This window comes from Equus caballus, chromosome 20 (genome assembly GCF_041296265.1).
Source record: "Equus caballus isolate H_3958 breed thoroughbred chromosome 20, TB-T2T, whole genome shotgun sequence".
NCBI lineage: Eukaryota > Metazoa > Chordata > Mammalia > Perissodactyla > Equidae > Equus > Equus caballus.
Genome location: NC_091703.1, coordinates 52,350,617 through 52,373,725, shown reverse-complemented (window position 1 = coordinate 52,373,725; position 23,109 = coordinate 52,350,617). Strand labels below are relative to the sequence as shown.

General features: G+C 40.7%; 1 long non-coding RNA gene across 1 annotated transcript in view; it reads right to left on the bottom strand.

Moving 5' to 3' along the window:
* The window catches only part of LOC138919557 (uncharacterized), a 102,062-nt gene extending 79,938 nt beyond the window's left edge, over window positions 1–22,124 (bottom strand). The window contains exon 1 of the long non-coding RNA XR_011429803.1: window positions 21,900–22,124. This is a non-coding gene — a long non-coding RNA (uncharacterized lncRNA). The remainder of the gene's footprint in view (window positions 1–21,899) is intronic.
* Window positions 22,125–23,109: the final 985 nt, after the last annotated feature.

Below are 23,109 nucleotides of genomic sequence, written 5' to 3'. Positions count from 1 at the left end.
TACTGAGCTCTGGGATAGGCGCTTTATGTGCATTTATTCAATCCTAGCAAATACACAAGGGATATTCTCATAGTTCCCATTTAAAATACCAGGCAACAGAATCTCAGAGAGGTTAGGTAACTTATCCAAGGTTATAGAGCTAGCAAGTGATAGAATTGGTAATGAATCTGAAGTCTCTCTGACCCCAAAGCCGGCACTCTTAACTGCTCCCCTGGGAAATGTGGGCACTTGCAATGTCCTGAATCAACTTTCTTTTCCTCTTGATTTAGAAATGTGAGCACAAATACTGAGTCAAAAAGTTGCCTCACAAGCTCCTTTCCCAGGTAGAATAAGCACAGACAGAACCAGACTCTTCAGACGTATCATTGGGGAGTATGTTTGAACAATCTGCTTAGCTTCTAAGTTGGAAGAGTCTTCTTTTCCTATGAGTCTGGCCATGGATCCAAAGGAAAGTAGAGGGAATGGCCTGTGGAACCAACTGTTCTCCTGTGTCCACAGGCCACGCCCACACCCTTACCTGAATGTGTCAGAGGCAGGGTCTGCTGAAGGTCTTGGTAAATATATGCACACCAAAGCACTGACAAATACATAAGGAAGACATTTATGGAAAGTTAAGAACTGACACAATGATTTAGGTTTTCAAATGACTTTCCGATGTTTATCTTTATGAGGCTGTTAGTACACTGTAAACATTACTTTTGATATAATCTCTCTATATTGTAACTGGGTGATGGCTGACTTCTCAGTTACAATGAAAGTATTGTGCAACACGGCATGTGATCCATGAGATAATAGCAATGTTAACTGCTGCGTTCAGGCCGAGTGTAATTAAGAAGTCAGGTAGGAAACAGGATCACAGCTTTTTTCTCAGGGGAAGACACAACAAAATTTGACTTAAGCAAACCGTGAAGAAATGAGCTAAATCAGAATACGTCCAAAAAATTTACTCAACATTGATAAGTCTGAGCAAAAGCTTGAGGAAATAAGCTGGTTCCCTCCACTCTATTTGTTTTGAACAATACACTGGTTTCGTTTGCTTCATTTTAATCTTTTTAAACTGCTAGTTTCACTGTTGAGTAACCCTTCCTCACCCCCCAAAACTCGATGTCAGGTTCAGACCTTGGCGAGATTTGGAAGAAATAAGATCACCAGGCTGAAAGATACCCTATGTGTCTATAAACGCAGGTGTCAAGTGCCCCCATGGATGTGGACACAGGATAAGGCTACTCAGCCCTAATAGAGGGTCAAAGGGTTGTGCACCAACTTCTGAAATCGAAAGATGGAAATATGCAAAACATCAGGTCCCACAGTGTCCTGTCCTGGAGACACCAAATACACACCCTTCAACCTTTCAAAGGTGGGGAGCGGCGTTGAGATGAGGAAGAGATGGTCATGATCTTGCCTCCCCTCCATGTCACCTCTATGAACTCATCATGAAAGAGGAAGACCCTTAGGGACTCCTTACATTGAGTAGCCCAAACATCCAGGGCTTTGAAAACGGGGCTCACTGTTTAATCCCACCTCTGGTGTGAAATATCTGTGTGATGCTACACAGCAAACTCCTTAACTACTATGTGTCACACGTGACTCCTTTGTGAACCGAGAATATCACGCCTTCACTAACTACTCTCATAAACATGAGGTAAGAGGTGGATAGGAGAGGGGTCAGAAACTGCAGGAGCCCAAAAGACAAATTTTCATAATTACTACCCCTAATACCAATCCTGCTCCATTCCTTCATCATCTCCAAAGTCAGCAGCCATGGGAATTGGGAAGGAATAACGCAGGGCTCCCCACACCCATGTTCTCAACCAGCATCCCCAGACACCACTGCAGCCAGACTAATTCCTGTTCTGTGTAAATCACAGGGAAACTTCACAGACTTGCATTTATATCTGTATTTCATGATTTTTTATAACACCCTTGGGCTCGCTCCTTCCTGGATCTTGAATGATTAAAAGCAAACTAGGTTTAGAATGGGATTATGTCTAATTAATTCCACCTCAACCTTAAATTTTATCATCCATAACCTCTCCAGCCCAATACCCTCCAGTCCCCCGGACAATAAGAACTAGCCAGCAACTTGAGAACAGGCAAAAATTTCCAATGAACTAACTTACTGAAGTCTGAGGTGGGGGAGTCTTAAGAGTTCCCCTGTAAGTGGTCTTAACGTTATAAAACCCCTCTACTGCTAAACTCTTGCCTTTGCAATTAGACATGTGCTGTTCATCACATGGTGTTCGAAGAATGTCTTTGAGAGAAGACCTATCACCCGAATAAACTTACTTCCTGGGTTTCTAGCGAGTGCAAAGTGCCGGAATGTGCCTAGTGGCTGGCTTAGAAATGAGAAGAAAACATTTGGCAATGGGAAGGAGGGTAGAGCTGAACTTTTTAAGCTGAGGGGGTAAGGAGAAAGGGCCCGGGGTCCATCCTGTCTGCTGAGCAGTCAATGCACTGCAGGCCTGTTTGCAGGCCAAGTGGGGTTGGAAAGCTCTAATTAGATTAGCGAGGTTTTGCTAGAAGGCAGAAAGCTTAAAACATTAACTTTTTAAACAAGTACATCAGTTCTGAGTAAACATTATTCTTTTATTTAGTCGTATGGTCTGAGTCAGCCTATTTCCAGGACAGTGGTAATGCATGCGTTTGATTCCTGAATGCAAATATGCTTTCAATTTTACTATGCAAATCCTCTGATTTTGGAATGCTTCTCCGGGGCTTGCAGCCGGCTATCTGCTGCTCTCTTCTCTCCTGCATGATGGAGTTCTGTTCCTGCCAGGCGCCGTCAGACAGCCGGTGGCAGTCCTCGGCAGTCCCACTGGAGCTCCCAGCTTCCTTGTCCCTGTGGGTTGAGTGCCATTTTGTTGTCTGTGGGATACAGTCCACATTTTTTCACCAAGTCCATAATATTAATCCAATTTTTATATTCATGTGTAAGAGGATCATGAATCTGTTTTGAAAGTAGCCATCAGAAGCAACAATAGAGAAAGCCTTTTAAATCTACACAATCTGAGTAGAATTCTAAGACTATCATGCTGATTGTGTGGCTGTGGTCAAGACCCAGTTTCCACATTTGTCAAATGTGGATATTTCATAATTGTCTGACTTGTGAGGATTGACTAAGACAACATATAAAGGGGCTAGCTCAGTGACTGACCTTTACATATGTAACCCAGGGTAGCTCCCTCCAGCCCCTTTCTTTTCTGCTCCTTCATGCTTCAGATGAAGAGCAGAAAACAGAGGTGAAATGGGCCTGCTCAATCTATCATCTCTCATTCATGTGGATGAGAACCTGCGGAACTATGTGGGGCCTTAAATATCCCCTTTCCAGCATCATCTCCTACCAGCTCAAGTAAACCCACATCCAATATTCCAGCCAGATGCATCTATTTAGTTGCAAATGTTCCTATACTTCTATGGTTCCATGCATGTGATTCCCTCAGTCCTCAATTTCCCTCCCACGTTTCCTTGTCCAGCACAAAGTCCTGTACTTTTATAATACCTAACTCCATACTTCCTCCCAAGAAGCCTTCCATGCTTGCTTATCCTCATCCCCAGCAGTTACTTACCACACACACACAAACTCACACACACGCTCACAGCTGCCCATGCTTGTAGCACAGTGTGGGAGTCCTGGTTATCCTTTAGCCGATTCTCATGTTATTGGGTATTCATTTCTCTCTAGGTCCTACCAGATAGTACAAAGCACACATTCGACACTGAATAAATACAGTTTGAATGAATAAACGAATCAATGTCATGACTGGGTAGCTCTCTAAATGAAGAGTGGAAGAGTTCATGAAAGAAAATCAGCCCAGTAAAATGTTCCCTAATGACGACACAGCCTTTCCTCCAAAGGATTTCAAATGCTTTCTGAGCACGCAGCCCTAAACTACGATGGAGCGGGTAACGTCCCAGGCACCGCTCAGGAACCCCCTCCACAGTGGTGTCTATGGCTGCGGCCACCTGGGCTCCATAACTGCCCCTGACACTCATTTTCCGGCTCCAGCCCCTCACAATCTCCTGAAGGGAAAGAAAGGTGTTTTGCCAGCAGTTGCAGAAGGCCCCGCTTTCAGGTGAGCAATTCTAAGGAAGCCGCAGCGTATAAAGCAGAGAAGACAGAAGGCAGGCGGAGGGTTTTCCCTTTACGCATCCTCAGAGACAAATGTGGTTCTTCCGCACTAGGAGGCAGAAGAGAGAACTGAAGAGAAATGAATCATCTTTGCTGAGCAGTTCTGCCCCACCTTGGAGTATGGCTGTCCCACAAAGTACTTCCCATGTGACACGTGTCAACTGTCACTGAGCAATGAGTAACAGAGCCAAGTTACAAACCAAGGACAGTTCGCAAGTGTGGAAAATGCCTGAACTAGAGTTTTAAGCAAGGGTACTTGCAGACATCCAAAAGGTTAAAATAATGCTTTTCTCCGTCCTTCCTTGCACCTTTCCTCCAGTCTTTTTTCAATCTTTTTCTTCACCTTCCCCTGAACCAGCAGCGGGAGCAGGGATTGGGATGAGGGGAGACAGAATGTTTACAGAAACTTAAGAGTTGTCCTCCAGGGTCAGACAGCTGATTGTCCTGGCCTGTATTCTGACTTTCTGAGGAACTCAAGGAAAAGCCTGGAAAGTTCAGGGGACTTTCACAACATCGATTGCAATAAGTAAACTCTGTCCCCCAAGAAATTTGCAGGCTGTAAGTATGCGTTAGGGAATTTAACTAATCCTTCTTAAGCCTATTTATATATTCATTCTATACTAAATTGATGAGGTTGACATGGTTCAATTTATTTAAAAAACCAGATGTATAAATGTGTAGAACGTTATGATTGGATTTTTGCTCTAGTTCAACGCTTTTAACAGGTTTTTATAAGCTAATAACAGTTTTGTTTCATTTCATTTGAGATACTAACATTGGGTTGTCAATGTAGTCTTTTATCACAGTAAAGACATTTTTAGAATCACCTACTATCATCATTTCATAAAAGAAAGACTGTTTTAGCACCAAGAATTAGGACTGATATACCCTCATGAAGAACAAAAAAAAGACTCGCCATCCTTATACTGTCACTAGAATGACTTATTTTTATCAGTCCCTGTTTCCCAGGGAATTGCTCATAAGGCCAAGTCCATTGCATTTACAAGTGAGGAAACTGAGGCCTAGAAAGTCCATTTAACACACATTCATTAAAGTCCAACTATGTGTAAAAATCCATTCTGGGGAGCATAGAAATTCAGAAACTTGTAAGTCATGGGTCCCTGCCACATTGGGGCTTACGATGATCTTGGAGAGATGACATATGCAAGACATCCTAGTTACTTGAAACTCAGTTCTCTGGCATTCTCAGCTATCCAGAACATAATGAGGAAGCAGTTTGGACTTAACCTCATGACTTAAAGCTTATGCACATTTTCTATAGAAAAGACCTTTCCTGGCGCCTCGTTTTAGACAGAAATCTAAAAGCTGGGCAGCCTGATGTAGCAGCCCATGGTAGAAGAAATGAATAAATCAGAAGAGATATTTGTGATTGCTTAGAAGACGTGCAGAGACACATACAATTTGAGGGCAATGAAATGTTGACAACAGTGACAGCTGTCAACTGAGGAGATTTAAAAACTACTGAAATCAACATAAGGTGTCTGGGGCCACTTAGCATAGAGGCAAATAACTGTTCACATACATAGACCCCGGAGGCACCACAGGGTGAGAGCACAGGACGATAACTCACTGTAGACGGTGAGGAGACTCATGAGCTGGTCCACTTAATGACCAAAGGATTAATGGATTGTTTGAGGACCTTAAAAAAATACCCATTTCCTAAAATATTTACTCTTGCGGGATAGTTCCCTTCACAGCCATGCTTGGTAACAAAAGTCGTCCTGGATTGATAAGCATTTCTCTTGCAAGTACAGTAAGAAGTCAGAGGGGCTAAACGACCTTCCTGTGTACATTATTCAAGTAAAGAGAATCACTGTCCTTGTTCAGTGCCTTTTGTGTCAGGGTTATCTGTGTGTATGCATGTGTGTGTGTTTGCCTTTTATATCTTTTTCTGTTTTATTTTCCCCCTTAAAAAAAAAAAAAGCCACACTGTTATTTTCCTCTCTTTTGGTGTTCTAGGAATGAAGGACTTGTTTTCCTCTCAGGTGAAAATATTGCTGTTTTTCTGCCCTATTTTCATTTCTGCTCTATTTTCATTAATCACGTAATCAAAAAAACAATGCTAATCAGCCGGCTGTTATTAGGAAAAAATACAGGTATGTCCACACTTGTCTCCCACATCTGCATCATGGGCTGTAAATCTGCATCAGTCATGAACATTGACAATCTCATTATGTTTTGTTCATTCTGATGCCCAAGCTTGACAAAGTGGCTTCTGATTCCTAAGGGGTGGGGGAGGTGGGTGGGTACAGGCAGCCTTGTAGATGAAAGCCCTTTCAAGCAAAAGAATGCTGACTGGTGAGGAAGAAATAAAGCAGCCAGCTTGAGATTTTTTTTAAACGTGCTTTGCCGAGGAGCCAGTGTGATGCAAATGGCATACCAGAGCATAAACGTGTACACTTTTTCCAGAGAAGTTTACTTCAAATACTCGCCACAGATGTTCTCTAATCAAGAACAGTTGGCCAGCCCCTGCTGGTGAGTACACTACTTCCTTTTGGAGCAGAAGGGTTCTTTGTAAGGCAGACTCCAAATCATAAACATCTGAAAGAACCTGCAGCCAGAGGAGCTGCTGCCACCACCTTCATGATGACCCTCCCAGTCCCCCAAACCTTCTGGCCCTATAAGCGCTGTGGTACTCACAGTTCATACTTCTCCAAGACTCAGCCTCCACTCTCGCACATGATCTCTTTCACCTGTATTCACCCCAGCACCCTTAACACAGACGTGCCCATGCTGGGTGAGCTGTGTTTACAGGGGCCTAAGTTAGGACAGACAACACATTTTCCTGGGAAGTCCAGGTTCTGGAGAATTACTCATATATGACTCAGAAATAAAATGGGTTCTATAAGTATTATTAAAAAAGGTATTGACAGAGAGAAAAATGCTCCAGGAAGGCAATTAAGTTAGAAAATAAACAAAAATTAAAACAAATGAAGAAGATTTGTTGAACCCTGAACAAATGAAGTTAATTAATTGAATTTCTATTCCAATGCACTAAGGGAATTGATGCCGCTCCTTCATCAAGGGAAAGGAACTTGTGTGCAAAACTAGGATTAGGGTGATGAGAGTGACACAAGGTTGTACAAGTACAAGGTTGGATCCTAATAGGGTTTTTAAAGACCTTTTTTAGAGCAATTTAAGGTTTACAACAAAATTGATAGGGAGGTACAGAGATTCCCCCTATACCCCCTGCCCTACTCATGTATCACCGTCTCCGTTATTAGCATCACTCACCAAAATGGTACATCTTTTTTTTTTTTTAACCAAGGAAGAATCTACATGGACACATCATAATCACCCGAAGTCCACAGTTTACCTTGAGGTTCACTCTGGGTGATGTACATTCTATGAATTTGGACAAATGTACAATGACACATACCCATCATTATAGTATCATACGGAGTATTTTCCCTGCCCTAAAAATCCTTGTGCTCTGCCTCTTCCTCTTTCCCCACCCTACCAGCAACCACTAATCTTTTCATTGTCTCCATAGTTCTGCCTTTTCTAGAATGCCATATAGTTGTGGTGATACAGTATGTAGGCTTTTCAGATTGGCTTCTTTTACTTAGTAATATGAATTTAAGGCTTCTCCATGTCTTTTCATGGCCTGATAGCTCATTTCCTTCTGGCACTGGATAATATTCCAATGTCTGGATGTATCACAGTTTATTTATCCATTCGCCTACTGAAGGACATCTTGTTTGTTTCCAAGATTTGACGATGAGGAAAAAAGCTGCTATAAACATCCTTGTGCAAAGTTTTTGTGTAGACATAAGCTTTTAACTTCTTTGCACACATACCAAGAAGCATGATTGCTGGATTGTATGCTAAGTGTATAGTTATACATCACTTAATGATGGGGACATGTTCTGAGAAATGTGTCGTTAGTTGATTTTGTCCTTGTGTGAACATCATAGAGTATACTTACAGAAACTTAGATGGTATAGCTACTACACACTTAGGCTATATAGTACTAATCTTATGGAACCATTGTCATATATGCGGTCCGCTGTTGACAGAAACATCCTCATGTAGTGCATGACTGTATATTTAGTTTTGTAAGAAACTGCCAAACGGCCTTCCAAAGTGGCTGTACCATTTGCATTCACACCAGCAATGTATGAGAGTTCCTGTTGCTCCACATCCCCACCAGTATTTGGGGTTGTCAGTGTTCTGGATTTTGGCCAGTTATATAGGTATATAATAGGTATATAGTGGTATCTCATTGTTGTTTTAATTTGCGCTTCACTGATGACATATGACGTGAAGCTTTTTTTCATATGCTTATTTGCCATCTGTATATCTTCTCTGGTGAAGTATCTGTTAAGGTCTTAGGTCCACTTTTTAATCGGATTCTTTTCTTATTATTGAGTTTTAAGAGTTCTTTGCATACTTTGAATAACAGTCCTTTTCCAGATATGTCTTCTGAAAACATTTTTTCCCAGTTTGTGGCTTGTCTTCTAATTCTCTTGATAATGTCTTTTGCAGAGCAGAAGTTTTTAGTTTCAATGGGGTCTAGCTTATCAATGATTTCTTTCATGGATCTTGTCTTTGCTGTTGCATCTAAAAAGACATCACCATACCCAAGATCATCTAAGTTTCCTCCTATGGTATCTTCTAGGAGTTTCTTAGTTTTGTGTTTTCCATTTAAGTCTATGAACCATTTTGAGATAGTTTTTGTGAAGAGTGTAATGTCTGCGTCTGGATTCATTTTTTTTCCGTGCGGATATCAAATCCTCTCTTTTTATTTTTATTTTTTAAGGATATTTTTAATTTTCATTTATTTTTATTGAGGTATAACTTACATACATTATATTAATTTCAGGTGCATAACATAATCATTCGATATTTGTATATATTGCAAAATGATCACCACAATAAGCCTAGTTAACATCCATCATCCTACATAGTTACAAGTCTTTTTTTCTTGTGATGAGGACTTATAAGATCTACTCTCTTAGCAACTTTCAAATATACAGTAGAGTATTATTAACTGTAGTTACCATGCCGTACATTACATCCCCGGGACCTGTTTATTTTATAACTGGAGGTTTGTACCTTTGGATCCCCTTCCACTCATACCGATTTCACCCACTCCCCCCATTTTTTTCCATGTGGATGTCCGATCCCGTCTTTTCAAAAAATGCTGCCATTTTGTTCATCATGGATTTTTCCCATGCACTTTGATTTCTTCAGATATTACATTGGAATATTATTGATCGTGATTACTGAGTTTTTTGGTGACTCCTTAGATTTTGCACCAACGTCAGTGCCTTACTCGTACTATCTCCGCTTGAGTGGGCAGAATTATCCCTTATTATAAAATCCTACCACGTGCTAGGACAGGGTAACGAAAGAGCATTAGGCTTTGAGTAAGAGGCCCAGGTTTGTGACTTAACCAAAAGTCATCACTATCCAAGCCCCCATTTCCTCATCTGCAAAATGGGGATAGAACATTGCAAAGACTAAAGAAGCCCAAGTGAGATAATGGCACTGAAGTGTTTTGAAAATGTAAAGCAGTATGCACTAAAGCATTATCAAGGTGCTGGACCTCCTATGACATTTTATCTATACAAAACACAAGAACACTCGATAAAAGCAGTGACAAAATCAGCCAATTCCATTTTCTTTAAGGTAGTAAAAAGGTCTGCCTGCTATTAGAATATGCAGCACTTTTTTCTCCCCCAGGTTTGGTGCAAAGGGATTAAAAGCGGCATGTGCCTTTCGAGCACAGGGAGCTTTTTCCCAAGAAATCCGATGTCAGGGAGAGAGGCAGGACAGCTTGTCCACTGCCGAGTTCTATGACATGAGAAGTCGGGTGACCAATGTCTCATGACTCTGAGGGGGTCTCTTGAGATACAGGAATGTTGGTGGTGAACCCGGGAAAGACCTGGACAACTCGGGAGACAAGTTAGTCACTCTGAGAAGCACGGTGCAGTCCCTGGCAGGAGCCTGGACTGAGAATTGGGCGCCAAACATTCTTTTCTTACCTGCTGATGTAGTGAACTTGGGCAAGTCACTTAACCTCTGATCCTTGGTTCCCCTGTGTGGAAAATTGAGGAGCTGGACCTAATACCCACATAAACAAGGTATTTTTAAGCATGTACTGTATTTCAGATCTGTGAGAAATACTCCACAGACCTTACCTGCTGGATCCTCCCGAGAAGTCTATGATGTAAGTCTGTTGTTATTCCCCATTGACAGATGAGGACACAGAGGAGAAAGAGAGGCCAGGATTCAACCCACACAAGTGAGGCAGCACATCAGAGCTGTGAGGAGCATGGCCTCTGGGGCCAGGGCTCAATTCCCAGCCCCCTCACCTGGTGGCTGTGTTCCCTTGGAACAGTTCCATAACCTCTGTGCCTCAGGAATATGGGGGCTTCTGATAAGGTCATTTGTGAAGGCTTCAAACAGTGCCTGGCACAAGTTAAGGCTGTGCAGGTGTTTGTTAAATAAATAAAAAGGGACACCCATGCTCTTACACACTACACAGACTGCTGTCCATCTCAAAGATCTCTTCCCAGTCTGGTTGGGCTATGATTTTAGGAATGGCCATGTCCCCTTTTTGCTCCCCTCTTCACAAAGGTGGAAAACAGAGACTGGCAAATACAGAATATGACATAATGAAGGGCTATAGACTGCCCTCATTCCCAAACCACGGTCTCAAAGCAAACACTGCTGATTCTCAGAGAGTGTCTGTGTGATTGAGAACTGTGAATTCACTCCTGGGCATCTTTAAAAGAAAAAGAAATTGGCACAACATTTATGTTGCAGTTTGACATTAAATCTGCAGGCCTTTGCCGGTCTGTAAGTCATTCAGAACCTTCATATCACTTAAGCTTAGAGTTTCTTTGTTGTAATTATCTGAGGAGAAGAGATAAGCCCTTCAACCATCATGAAAAATTTACCATGTCTCATCTTTTGACGAATCGTTTGGAGGCAGTTTTGCCCATTGTGTTTCTGACCATTGTTTAACTGTAATGTCCAGGATAAAGGGTTTAATTCTGATTTCTGATATTCTAGCAGAAATTACCAGATATCTTGTGAAATAAGCTGCTGTTCCAGCATGTCTGTATTTGCCAGTTCCTGTGTATTACATACCCATTTGTTACAATTCATTCATAAATTTTTACACTTGAGCAAGTACTGTATGCTAGGCACACTATTTAACAACTTTCTTTGGAACAGTCAAAGAAGTGTCCAGGATGTGCATGCTATGTCTCCTAATTTGCCATTCAGAGGAAAAGAAGAAAGTCACAGAAACTCAATTTTACATCAAACAATTTACATAGAGGTCAGGGAAGCTGACACCGTGAGTCATAAGAGAACGTCAAGTTGGCCAAGCGCAGTCCATGAATAGAATCACTTCACAAAGCTCCTTGCCAACTACATCCAGACATGGGCACAGCCTGCTTTCCTCATTCTGCTCAGGAGCAGTTTCTCCTTGAGTCTTTCCTGTGCAAACCAACCTGAACTGTTGAGGTCTGCCCAGCTCTATGTGCAGTTTTAAAGACTGCGGCAGGTGGAAAGTTTTCTTCCTATGGGTGCCTAGGTCTTCCTTTCCCTTGCTGGTGGGAGGAACGGCAGCGACCCACAATTCCTCGGGCTCCCCTGCCCAGCGTAGTTTCAGCGATAGTAGCTGACAATGTAATACTCATTCAGCAGCTGATTATAATTAAAAATATCAGAATAATTAAAGTCCTCAGCTTGACAAGCAGAGCCATAACTTTGCCTTCAGACATTCCTCTCTAATTAGTTAATTAATCCTAATGCAAATTATAAGCAATAATTAGTCAGCCAAGCTTGACATAAAAGTCTGCTGACTTACAGCTAAAAGGCTTTCTGGTTGCTGGTTTGTAGTTTCTAAAGGTGTCTTTTGTCCACTCATGGTTTCTGCATTCATCCTGCTTCGAACTTTCTGCCGACACACAGATACTCAAAGCAATTCGAGCTGGAGAAAACCACAGCTATAAAAACCTGTATTACCACAGGCATTTTTCGGTTTGACATAATAAATTGCATTCTTGGTATCTGTATTGAATATCAATATGGAGCATATCTTACTCAGAAAAAAAAAAAAAAAAACAGAGTGAGAAGGTAGAGGGGAGGTGGGGATATTTTGACCAAAGCATGGTCTGGGATATGTTCCACATTCATTTGCACTAGATCACTGGGGTGCTTTTTAAGCATGTGCCAAGAAATTGAGTCATAATGAAGCATATCTGAAATTTGATATCCCTGTAATAGAAAAGCTAATATTTGATCCAGATTTTCAGTGAATTTAAACAGATCCGGAATCTGTTAAGTGAGATAATTTGAATTATCTTCTGATACATCTAAACCTGAGTATTGTATTTACTACATTATCTCTGCTACTAATGAGCAAAGTTCCCTCCTTCCAAATCTGAGAGAGGTACAAAAGCATGATCTTACGGAACACTGGGTCAGTAGTTTCTGGCCACCTCAGACAATCAAATACTCTGCCACCAGTCACCCCAAATCGTGACTGTCCAGTGGCCCAAACAGTCTGTTCTGTGGACTAGAAGGCAGACCCTGAAGAGATGATGTCAGAGTAACAACAAAACTAGAGCTAAATCAACATGGCAACATATCTCCCAAATGCTATCCTTGGCCCTAACTCCATGGCTTGGAAAGAATATTCTCTAGTTTCTTCCCCTCAGCCATTGCTCAAGGCTCTCTCAACCAAAACAGAACTCTACCCTTAAAATACTACCCCAATGCACCCCACCTCCCCTTCCCAACTACAACCATAACCTTTTCTTTTCCATAACTGATAAGCTTTTAAAGGAAGAGTCCACATCCATTTTTCTACTCCCTCAACTTCCTTTTACCTTCCAAGGAACTGGGATCTGGCTCCTACCTCCACCACTCTATTGAAACTTTCAATATGGTTATAAATGACTTGCTAGTTGTCAAATCCAATGATAATTCTCCTGTCCCATCCTTTTCTTAATATAAATTTTTACTGAAGCATAGTATACAAATATATATATGTATATACATATATCTTCACTCTCTATGTATATACACTCTCTACATATATGTATGTGTATGTGTGTGTGTATATATACAAATATACAATTCAGGCTAATGTTCTGATCTCAAGATGCTTAACTTAATCATATATGCAAAATCCTTTTTGCCATGTAAGGTAACATATTCACAGATTCCAGATCAGGACATGGATACTTCTGGGGTGGTGTTATTCTGTCTAGCACACCATGTAACCATTACCCAAATCTCAAACATTACCAGAACCTAAAAGACCTCTCAGGTCCCCTTCCGATTATACCTCCCACCATGGGTAACCACTATCCTATCTAACACCATCTATCTAACACCATAGATTAGATTTGCCTGTTTTAAATTTTAATAAGAGGAATGATGTGAGAGACACTTTTTGTGTCTGGCTTCTTTTGGTCAAAATTGTTTGTGACATTTATTCATAATGTTTATTTCTACTGCAATATGGTATTTCAATATATGAATATACCACAACTTATTAACCATTCTACTATTGACAAACATTTGAGTCATTTCCAGTTCTTGGCTATTGCAAATAGTGTTGCTATTAACATCCAAACATGTCTTTTGGATCACATATAAATACATTTCTCTTTCATCTTTAGTAGATGCCAGGAGCCGCCCACCAGTCCTCTAAGCCTCTACCCAAGGAGAGAGATGAGGGAACGCACGGCGGACCCACAGAAGATGGCGATCGGCCGTTCCTGATCCTACTCATGCTGCTAATCTTAGCAATATTGCTCTTGCTGTTCTTTTTCTGTACATGGGGTTATTTTGGGGAAAATCTCTCCACACAGGGGAAAGAAGCTGGTGTAACCTGGTCTTCTAGGGAGGGTTCAGGGAAACAACAGCCTGAAGGGAAAACACGTTCTGACCCCCTCCTAGAGAGGCGGAAAAGGGAGCTTGGACAGCCCTCAAGGAGGAAGCCTTCTAATAATCAGCCTCAAAAGAGAACATTCTCTCCTCAGGTCCTTCTAGGAGGTAGATATTATCCTAGGCCTGTTAGGACAGGAGGTAAATGGTGGCACCCACCCAGGAGCAAAGGCACGCAAAAACTACCCCTTCCTAAGACAACTCATGATCCTGATAAAGTTGCAGAAAAATATCATAATATATTGACACAGAGGAACTGCGATTATGATGAGGATTGGGAACCCTACAAAATAGTTAATGGTAAAAGAGAAACCCCAAGCACTGTGCCTGTATGGCTTTTGATCAGATGGAGCTAGGGGCCTGTGTGTACTTGGTCCCCTTATACTTTGCAATTCCTCTGCTTTCATTATTACAGGAATAAAGATAGAGGCTTAGGGCCATTCAACCCATGGGGAACTGAGTCTAGACGTTGCACCCTGTTTTGCAATCAGTCTTAGACATCTAGACGCCTAGTAGACATATAGAAAAGGTCAATATCTATATTTAATAAAGGTTGCTTGCTTCTCCTAGACATACTGTGCTAATATTATAACAAGATATGCTTATGTACCCATTTTGTTTGCCCAAATTATGTACTGGGATAATTCCATGAAATCATAAACACGTGACTTGGACCCTATATAAGTGCTTGAATGCTTCGAATAAATCAGACTTGGAAACCTCACTTCCAGTCTCACCACCTCTCATTCTTCGACACCGTCCATCCCTCAGGAAACCTGGACTCTGCTGGAGCTGGACTCCGGCAAGTGGACACAGTTTTCCAAAGTGTGTGTATCAAAATTCTAGCTGTACCCCAACCTTTCTAACTTGGTATTGTCTACCCTTTCACTGTCCCACCATTTTGATCACTCTGTAGCATCTGACATTCTAGACTTCTGAAAAAACTCTCCTCCCTTGGCTTCTAGAACATCATTCTCTCATAAAACTCTTCAGTACCATTCTGACTATTTTCTGTCAGTTTTTAGATCCTCTTCTCTTGTGCATCACTACTCATCTTTATTTTCCCCTTTCTTCCAGTCACTTCTCTTAAATTATTTTTCAATGTTATTACCCAGTCTCCATAGCAGGAGACTATGAGGCCTTTCATAGTTTGGTTCTTAATTCTTGCTTGAACCTATCTGGAGCAAAGTATGGCTGCCTATCAACACTTTCTGCTCTTTATCCTGGACATACACTAAACTATACTTCCAGGCCTCCTTGGAGTTAATGAAGCATTTGACTGAGTCGCACATGGAATGTGGGCAGAAGTGATGTCTGACATTTACAAGCTTAACAGCCCTTCCCAAACCCCTATGCTCCATCCTGTTTTCTTTCTCCTCCTAGAGAATCTCAGGTACCATATATTGAAGACGGTGGTAGCAAAAGATGGAAGGCTGATTCTAAAGATCTGAATCAGCGCTTGAAGGAGAACTAGCTGACATACATCGGATGCAATATGAATGAGAAAGACTCTTTCATAGTGTTAAGCCACTGGGATTGGAGGGTTGTTTATAATAGCGGTTAACATACTATAACAAACATAGAAATTGGTAGCTTGAAGTGAGATGCTGCGAAAACAAATGTCTCAAATATATAAACTATATGTCAAAGAAACAGATACGGCAGATTGTTGATCTGTATTATGCAGTGGTGAAGTGTTTGGTAAAACTGTCACTTGAAAAATGTAAGAAGGAGACCATGTGCCTACTGAATTGGCAACTCTATGGGAAGCGGTTGAAGGAAAGGCAGTGAGAGTGTGTGGTGGCAACTGATGGCTCCGTTTGCAAGGCATTTGAAGAAAGATGAGCTCATGAGAAATTTGGTTGGTAAGCAACAATGAAACAAAATACAGAACAAAATTCGATATTTTAAAGCTTTAGAATAACCCACTTTTTCTACACTCCAACAAGTAGAAAAGTAAGATTGATAAAGCTTTTGACAAAGGCCCCTTAAAAGCCAGCCTTGGGCAAAGGATTGGCCTTTCCACTAAAGCCAGTTATCTTTACGATAACCAGCATTAGACTGAGAGAAAATAGATGCATGGGAGTAAAGAAGCAAATAAATAAAGTATATTTGGGGATAATGTCCAGAAAAGAAATTTGGATATGATTTCTGCCATATGGAACCGATTGGAAACAAATAGATCAGAGGTTTATTAAATTTTTAAGGAACTGCATTGTCAAAGAAACTGTTCGCCTAGATTTTAAAAGTACCTGACCGCTCAAGATTTAAAATAACCCCTCTGGTCCCCCCAACATTTTAGGAACAGGAAGATGTCTTCAAAACGTACACAGCCCCAAGGAGGGAAGTCTCCACACCACCCACTTCAGATACACACATAGAAGATAATAAACAAGGAAAACTTCCCCAAAGGGCAGAACCATGGAGAAAAATGGAAAGAAGTTCCTCCAAGAGACCTCATCAAATAACTTCTCCTCCTATAGGGAAAAGAAACTTCCAGAATTCCCAGTGCTGTTACAGACCAATTACTGTGGTGTCACACCCTTTCCTAAACAGCAATTTGTAGCAGTCACTGTGATGCACCTTCTGAATTCCACTACAGGACTGAAGAATTTAATTCCCCAGCTCTTGGGAATGCTGAATGCTTCAGACAATACTTTTTAATAACTGTCTCAGCCCAAGAGAGTTGCTTCACACTTTGTCCAAGGTCATGCCCCTTTCCAGAGTATCCAAATTCAATAACGGGTCAACCTCAGGTATAAAGGTCCAGCCTCCTCGCCCTACCTTGGGGCAATTCTGAAAGGCTCCCCAGCTTCATCATGGCGTTGGCTGAGGACTGTGTTGAGACTGCTTTCTTCCCTTTACTTCCACAGGAAGGGCCCTTCCTGACAAACCTCCTGCATGGTAAATTCTGTCTCAAAGTCTGCTTCCTGGGGAGCCAGACTATGACAGAAAGTATATTCCAATTAACTTGTCCTTGCTCCTCCATGTTCTATTAAGTGGAGATGGGGTGTAGATAATTTGCCTTTATTGTTCTTCGATCACCATATCCTGACTGGATGTCTGAGCATCACCTGGAGGTCCTGGATGTGAAGATGGATGCAGTGACTGATGGGGCTTTAGGCTGGAGGAAGCAAATGGAGACCTCATGAACGGAAGGGTAAGATGTGGCAGAGAATGCCAGTGTTTGTCCATATCTATGCTTCTACTGAGAGGGTAACAAGGGTCCCCAAACCAATTCCACCCATTCCAGATTCTCCTGAGGGATGGCTTAGATGTAACTACAATAATTACTTTAAAAGCTAACTTTTCTCTTGTAGCACCATCAATCATTGATTCCTTAATCAATAAATCAGTAATTTAATTGTTGCATGTCTGTATGTCTTCATTGTTGCTGTTGCAGAGGGAAGTAGAGGGGCTGGTATCCATTGGGGAATAGTGATAGATGAGGAAAGGGAAACCCAGACTTTTCCATTTCAAAGACTGCATCCGACTAAGAAAGTGATTGTCCCCCCTCACCTCCCTACCCTCACCAAAACAAAAAATGTGCCCTTTACGTCTCTGTGTCTACAATGACCGCCGAAGCCCAAATCTGGGGTGAGAGAAATCAGTCCATTAAGAATCTCCATCTTCAGGTCACATGACATTTCCACTAGTACAAACTTGCAGTTAGTAAAAAAAAAATTAACTACCTCTTAAAAGGTTCCTGCTTCCCACTTTTCCCTCCAGCATGCATTTACTCTTATCATCCTCCTCATCCAATAGTATTTATTAAATGGCCACATTTGCATGGCACCGTACCTGTGATTTTCCATTTCTCTCCAAGGATGATTTCCTGGTTTAGAAGTTTTAATGGCTGCTCCTTTGAAAATGTCTTAAGAGGGTTTTGACTGTAATTCCTTTTCTCCTAGCTCTTATTTAATAGGTACCAATGCCTATCTTTTGCCTGGGGTGTTGGGTTAGGGAGAGGAAGATTCATTAACCATGGTGAGTTATGGATTTCAATGCCCTGGCTACTTCATTTCTCATATCCAAGTAGATCATTTCCTCCCTAGTCCTCCTGAGCCCAAGGATGCATATATTGTAAGTAGCCTTAATCTGCTTCATTAGAACATTTTTTTTAACTTTACAAGAATGATACCACCAATATGACCATATTACTTCTGGTGATGTGCATGGCAGTATAATCATACATTCCTACTTGCTGGCAGTAATAATAGTGATTTAGTTGTGGTTGTAAGAGTAGGGAAACCATACAATTTTAAAGCTTGGAGATATTGAGGTTAATCTCATTTTCAGATATAGAAACGTAGATCCAGGGACGTGAAGTACCTTGCCTAAGGTTACACCATAGTGACTAATGCCTGAAAAAGCGTGAAATCTTAGGTCTCCAGACTCATCACCTTGTATGCTCCCCCAATGCACCCTTTTGAGTAGCAGAGTGCTGCAGATGTCAAGAAAGTTTCCAAGGTGTTTTAGAATCAGAAACAGCAGTGCCACCCGTGGTTATTATATAGCATACTACAAAAGAGAAAAATGTGTCGTTAGTTACACCCTGGAAATATTTCAGCTGGACCATTCCCCTCCTCTCCCTCTTTATGTTTCAATGAATAGTCTTACTTGGCTTATGCCCTGGAATACTAGCAGAAAATTTCTCCCTACGAGAACAGCCATATCTTCTCCTGGGGCACAAATGTCTCACCATCCCCACTGTATTCCCAGCTTTCAGCACCAACTAAACTGTTTCAAAGAAGCAGAATTGTACCTATATCCGTGAAAAATAGTTAACTGCTTTGGTTCAGAGACTATGACTTCTACTTAGATTTGGCTGTGATGAAAACTAAAACAGGTGTTTATTTTTTCTCTCTTTTCTGGAGCACTGGGTCCCAACTGGGGTGATACCACCCCTCCGCCCAAGGAACATTTGGTAATGTCTGGAGACATTTTCTGTTGTCTCAACTGAGAGGGTCTTATTGGCATCTAATGGGTAAAGGCCAAAAATGCTGCTAAGTATCCTACACTTCACAGGACAGCCCTTACAACAAAAACTTATCCAGGCAGAATGTCAGTGTGCTAAGGTTGAAGAACATGCCTTAGTGTACTCTCTCCCCTCCCAGAACCCCTGACATTATGAAGTCACTGTCCTAACATTCTTCGGGGACTTGGCTCTCAGCTATCACCATAAGAAGTTACATCTTCGTCTCTAGATTTCTCTTTTTAGCAGAGGACTTAGGAAGCCCATAGAGGAAAGAGCTCTGGACCAGGAGCGAGGTTTCCTGGCTTCATAAATTTCCAATTATATGATCATCTACAAAATAGGGACAATAATTTCCTCTTACTTCATTGGTTTGGTACAAAAATAATAAAATAAGGTAGTTCCTGCTAAAGTGCTTCATAAACTCTAAAGTGCTACACAAATACATGGCATTGTCATGGTAAGCAGTAATTAAGAACAAAGGGATGGGTTTCTAAGAATGGAATTTCAAGCATGGTGACAGCAGGTACTTCTGGTTCAGATGCTTGTCCATCATCTCTCTAATTCCACAACAGAGGTGGCAAATTCTTCACCAATGCTCAACACCAGCTCTATATTTCCTGTTTTTAAATCCTCCGTGGTTGGATTAGCACATGAAAAAGTGCTAATCACATGGTAGATACTTAATAAACTATTGACACACAAGTTGTACTACAATGTTCCATACATAGCTATGAGGACAAAGTCTTCTCCACCTCTTCTAATTCATAAAAACTCACATTTAATGAACCTCTCTATGGTTTTACCAAGCTTCCTTTTCCTGTCATCACAACAGAAATTGGTTAATGGTCCAACAGATTTCATTTACTGAACTTAATTTGATTTAGCATTTCTTATATACCAGACATTGTGTTAGGAACTGAAGATGTAAATAATAACAGAGGCTAACATGTATTACAGTCCAGCTCTGTGTCAGTCACCGTGGCAGGCACCTCATCACCTCATCTCTAACATTCCCAGAAGAGTGTGAAGTAGACATCTATTCCCATTTGATAAACAAGGCAACTGAAATTCAGAGAGCTTACACGATTTATCTAAGACACTAAGCTAACAAGAATAACCACTACAACTGAGATTCAAACTCATCTCTCTCTGGTAGAAGATACCCTGCTCTGTTCCACTGACCCTAACAGCCTTCTCTAGTTCTGGGTCCGTGCTAGAAATACACATCAAAACACCTGCATACCCAGGTACCATTATAGGAGTCAGAAAACATCTGTGCTACAGAATGGGGTGATAATGGCCACAATACCCAATAATAATGGGAGAATCTCTCAGGGCAACTCCAGCCATGCATGCTGTTAGTGTGAATGAATAACAAAAATGCCTAAATCCCTCTCTTTCTCCACTGCTTAAAATTTGTGTGCAAAATAAAAATAGTTTCAGCAGCTCACGGTGGATTTCTGTAGTGCAAGTTGTCCCAAACAGTGAGGTGAGGAGGACAAGATTAGTGGCCAAAGATTTGTGTTTCAATTCCAAATGAATGAAGCCTGACTCAGACATGTCTTTGTTCTTTCCTATCCATTGAATTCACTTCAATTACATTCAGTGAGTACTGGCTGAGTCATGACTGTTTGTCTAGTGCTGTGGGAAACAACAATGGTGTGACATGAGGACAGCCATCAAAGAGTTTACTATGAGGGGAAAAGAGTTAATAAGAGCCTAATAAAAGCCAGCTGATACCCACATACTAAACTTCACACGATCAAGTTTATTCATCACGCTCCTTCTCTGACAGACTCAGGTATTCTGTGAACATGTAAGTGCTTGAGGCGCCATTCCCCACCCTCAAGGCACTCCCAATGTAATGACACCAGAGTACAATATGGACAAGTAATACAGTGGGAGAAACTGGTGCTGGCAGGTGTGATCAGGGCAGCTTCAAAGATGTGGTGCAGTTGACTTAGAATAGCACCTGAAGTACAGGGAACATTTATATTGTCTTCCAGGAATGTATTTCGGGGCAGAATCTGGTGAGGTTCTATTCATGACTCAATAATCAGCTACTATATTGCTATGAGCGACAGGTGTTTATAAAGACATCACTATGTGCCTTCTCTGAGATACTAATCTAAAAAGAGTAACCAATGACAGGTTCAAAAGTGTGGGAAAACAACTAAAATTGAAAAGTAATTTCACATTACTCAAGAGAAATACTTAATTCTGTTGACAATAGAAACTCTCATGTGCAAAGGACGTTTTGCATGCTTTTACGTATTTTACTTTCATGGCAACATACTCTTTTCTATCCTTTAACTTAAGTCTTTATTTAAAAATAGATAGTTCTGTAAGTGCTTTAAAAAAATTCCAAAAAGCAAACTGAAAACAGGAGAAGAATGTACACAAGAAAAATAGGGACATTCTCCCCAAATGTAAGAATTGAAATGTAATTATTAAATCACATACAAAAGAAAACATTTGCATTCTGTGCATAGTCTATAGAATTTGGGTTTAAAATAGTGAGTTGGTAAAATCTGCAGCCTTGAAGTACCTAGGACCATGAACTCCCATTTTTATCTAACTATTAATAAGAATATGACTTCATTTTTAGTGGTCTGCTTTCAAAGACCAGTAATTAAATAATAAAACTATATGACTCACTGAGAGCCACTGCCATGTATACAACGTCACTCAGTGTAGCTTCAGCAGGTTTCTAGTTCATTATGAACACCGGAGGTCATTTTAACATATGTGTTAGTCAGCTTTGCTGCAGTAAGAAACAACTCCAAATCTCAGTGGTTTAGAACAAACACATTTATGTCTGGTTTTTGTTATGAGGCAGAGGCTTAAGTTTACCTGCGGTGGCTCTATGTCACCCGTTTTCTCATTCTGGTTGAAGAGCTAGCTCTTATTTGGGAGATGCCTTCTTGTGGCAGCAGGAAGAGTCTGAGAGATGGCAGAAACATGCGACGCCTCTTAAAACTTCTGCTTGGGTCTGGCACTCTGTCACTTCTTCTCACATTGCATTGGTCCAGCAAATTATGTGGCCAACTGATAATGAGGTAGGGAAGCAAACTCTGCCTATAAGAAGATGATGGAAACAGGGAGGGACTTTGCGAAGGGATCAAAAAGTTTGAAAAATGATATAGTCTACCACAATAAATGCATGTATTTGCTGATTCATCAATTTTTTTAAATTCTAAAACATGTTATTATTGATGTTTTTGTCACAGCTAATTAGAAAATTAGTAGATCACCTCTTAGATAAGTGAATAGACTGTGTGTCTGAAGTATGGTAGAGGGAATAAAGGAAAAGAAATAGAGGGAAAACAAGGCATATATATAACCCCTGCAGACCTGTAACCCCTAAGTTACCTTTAATGAGAGGCTTAATAATTAGATTCTCTGGACTTTCACCAGAAACAAGAGAAAAGCTCTCCATAGTGGAGTCTAAGACTTTCAAACCTACTAATATTCTAGTCACATGATATTGAAAAGAAACATTCATTTAAATATCATCTTTAAATGTTTAATAAATGCTTGGGTTTACATTAGCAAATACATACAAACTTCCCAATCTGCTTATTTCATGGGCTTTTTTCCTCTTATGGCTATTCACAGACAATTTAGATCTGCAAGTTTTAACCATTTAACTTCCTGAGAAAGGAAATTGAAACAATAACAGCAAATGTGTTCCCAACTCACGTATGGAAGTAGTTATTTCAGGTTAATTATTATCAAGAACTGTGCAAGCCTAAGAATGCGATTAAACATTAGCCTGTGAGATATTTAACAGTGGGGTTCTACAATAAAAACAGAAGATTGTTCTTTCTAGGCTTTTTTCTACATTGTCCCAAACTACACATGTGAATGAAGCTAATGTCTAAATAATTAAATGATAATGTCATTATTATTCAGTGTAGGAATACACTTGAGAATCAAATTGAATCAGGTTTTTTTTTCCCCTTGTGGCACAATAACAATTCGTGTTCAACCTTACTTAATATATTCCTTGGTTAACAGAAAAATCAGTCTGTATACTCATTGGTTTCTAGAAGAGAACCAG